Below are 3,177 nucleotides of genomic sequence, written 5' to 3' on the forward strand. Positions count from 1 at the left end.
AGTGAGACCCTATCTCTCAAAATAAAATAAGACTCTCTCCCTCCTCTCTTTTTCTACCCCTCCCCTCTCTTTCTCCCGCCCCCCCCCCTTCCCTGGCTTCCTGTCTGGCTATACGATCTCTTCCTTTCACTCTTTGCTCTCTTGACATAATACCATTCATCCTTTGATTCAACCAAACCAAATGTGGCCTCACCAGAGCTCAAGAGGTGTTGGACCTATGTCCCTGAAGCTCTAATATTGTAAGCTAACAAACTCCTCTTCTTTATAAGTCCCCAGCCTTGGTTATTTTTCACTATAGCAGTAGAATTGACCAGTGCAACCACTCTTTTTACTGTCTTCAGTGTTTCTCATTTCAGAATATCACAGCTGGAATCATCATCACGTAGCCTTTGTAGGTTGGCTCCTTTCATTTAGCAATAAACGTTTAGGATTTTTCTAAGCCCTTTCATAGTTTGTAAATTCAGTTCTTTTGTTTGCTTGTTTTTCCAGACAGGGTTTCTCTGTGTAGCCTTGGCTGTCCTGGACTCACTCTGTAGACCAGGCTGGCCTTGAACTCACAGCGATCCGCCTGCCTCTGCCTCCCCAAGTGCTAGGATTACAGGCGTGCGCCACCACTGCCCGGCTCTGCCTTGTGTTTTCTACATCCCTTCATATTTCTGTCAGTCAAAGATGGACACAGAAGCCCCACACTTACAGAGCGAGTGCCCCACCCCCTGAGCCATCTCCCAGACCCTCTCTCTGGCTTTAGTTGAATGATTTGTGACTCCATTTCTGTTTTGTATGAGCATGTCAATCAAAACTCTTTGTAGGAGTATTTTAGTGGTTATCCCACAGTTACTACACTCTGCCTTTAGAACTAATCTGGTTCACTTTCAAGTGACACTCTGCTATGCCTGTCTTGAGCAAAGCGCTGTCTGTTAGGTAAATTAATAATAAGAAATGTAACAGTCTCTTTTCTTTACAAAGGCCTGGGCTTCTGACCTGCACCTTTTCCTTCACTCTGCAAACACTTTGCAAGGATGTTCTGCTGCTAACAGTCATTTCCTCCCTTCGCATCTGAGAACACCTTTTCTCCTTCACATCAGAGGACAACTTTGCTGAACGCAGAATTGCAGAATTCTAAATTGGTGAGGTGTTTTTTCAACATTTTAAACATGACCGTCATCTTCCTGGCGTGGTCTCTGAGCAGAAGCATGACGCATGGCCTGTCTTACAGTAAGGTGTGTCTCCTCCTGGCTTCTCACTGGGCCTTTGGTTTGCCTTTGGTTTTCTTCGGTGTCATTATCATCTCCTTAGGGGATAATTTTCTTGGCATCTGTCTTGGTTAGGGTTTCTATTGCTGGCACAAAACGTCACAACAACAACCAACAAACAAACAAGTTGGGAGAAGATGGTTTATTTGGCTTACACTTCCACATTGCTGTTCATTACTGAAGGAAGGCAGGGCAGGAACTCAAGCAGGGCAGGAGCTGATGCAGAGGCCATGGAGGGTGCTGCTTACTGGCTTGCTCAGCCTGCTTTCTTATAGAACCCAGGACCACCACAGGGATAGCTAGCTCTGCCCACAATGGGCTGGGCCCTCCTGCATCAATCACTAATCAAGAAAATGCCCTACAGCTGAATCTCATAGAGGGCTTTTCTCAAGTGAGGCTCCCTCCTTTCAGAGGAATCTAGCTTGTGCCAAGCTGTAAACCTAGCCAGTATACAAGCTCCAAACTTCCTGTATCTGTACCTCGGTATCAGAGACCAACTTTGTAAAATTCCCAGCCAACTGTTACTGCAAATATTTCTTTGTTCCTTTCTCCGGCACTCCTACAACACATGCGTTTTGTCGTTGAGTTTGTTTTTGGGGGGTGGGGTGGGGTGGGGATTGTTTTGTTATTGTTTTCGGTTTTTGTTTGTTTGTTTTTGAGACATGGTGACTCTATGTAGCCTTAACTGTCCTGGACTCACTTTGTAGACCATGCTGGTCTCAAACTCACAGAGATCCTCCTGCCTCTGCCTCCTGAGTGCTGGGATTACAGGCATGCAACACCACGCCTGGCTATGTTACATGTTTTGTAGTTTCCTCTCAGTTCTTGAGTATTTTGTTACATCTTTTCCATTTTTTTTTTTTTTTTTTCTGTTTGGTATATCAGTTTTGGAAGTCTGTGGACATTTATTGAAGTTCACTTATTGTTTCTTATGAGGATGTCTCTGTACTTAAAAATGCATCGATGATAGGTCTGGCTGAGTATATGAACTGATATGGAGGGGAGCAAGGTTGGGAGCAGGGAGATCACTAAGGCAATAGTGGGAGTTTAGGTTTTTAAAAAATGAGAATCTGGGGAGGTGAAGCCCGGTCACCTCTGAGGAGCCGTTACGGTTTGGTGTGTGAGTTACGGTGCAGAGATGTGGTTCCAGATTCTTCCTGGCCTTGCCATCATGGGGGGGGGGGTGCTTGTTCATCCCAGGGGTGTCCACTGCCTACATCCACAAGTTCACCAACCTGGACAAGGAGAAAAGAGCTGGCCGACTTTGGTACCAACGGTATTTGATGGAAGGAGATAGAGGCTGTCTCTGGAGTCAATCGCTACCATGTGTCCAGGGGCCTGGAGAACACTGACTAAGGAATATTTCCCTGGCTGGTGAAAAAAAGTTACTCAGTTGCGGTCACCTGTTCCTGTTAGAAGGCTTTGTAGCATAATATATACTATGTGTATGTTATGTGATGCTTAATAAAAAGGTTTTTAAAAAATAGAAATCTGAATGAGGATGAGAGCGGGGATGGAGGCAAGAGGAACCAGGTATGCATGTGATTTGTACATGCCTGTGCAGGTAAAGCATTCATACGTGAGAGAAATAAATGGAGCCAAAAATAAAAATAAAAAAGACACAAATCAAGGGAAAGAATCAATGAAAGGTGAGAAGGGACAGTAAGAGCAAAGGGAGAGTTAGAAAGATGTCACACAGGGAAATGCTTTAAAATGAAGGGACTTTCTGAAGCTCCCTTTATGGGTGAGGGACATTAAATTTATAAACTTTAACTTTCTCAGCATTGATTTAAAGTGCACACTCAGAGATGGGTGGGTGCAGCGGCACACTCCTGTAATCGCAGCACTCAGGGAGGCAGAGGCAGGTGGATCAGCCTGGCTTAAAACTTGCACCCCTGACTCACCCCTTCCGGGTACTGGTCTT

At 45.0% G+C, this 3,177-nt stretch overlaps 1 pseudogene; it reads left to right on the top strand.

Moving 5' to 3' along the window:
• The first annotated feature begins 2,391 nt into the window (after positions 1-2,391).
• Positions 2,392-2,609, top strand: LOC127190443 (NADH dehydrogenase [ubiquinone] 1 alpha subcomplex subunit 1-like; annotated as a pseudogene).
• The last annotated feature ends 568 nt before the right edge of the window (positions 2,610-3,177 follow it).

This window comes from Acomys russatus, chromosome 1 (assembly GCF_903995435.1).
Source record: "Acomys russatus chromosome 1, mAcoRus1.1, whole genome shotgun sequence".
NCBI lineage: Eukaryota > Metazoa > Chordata > Mammalia > Rodentia > Muridae > Acomys > Acomys russatus.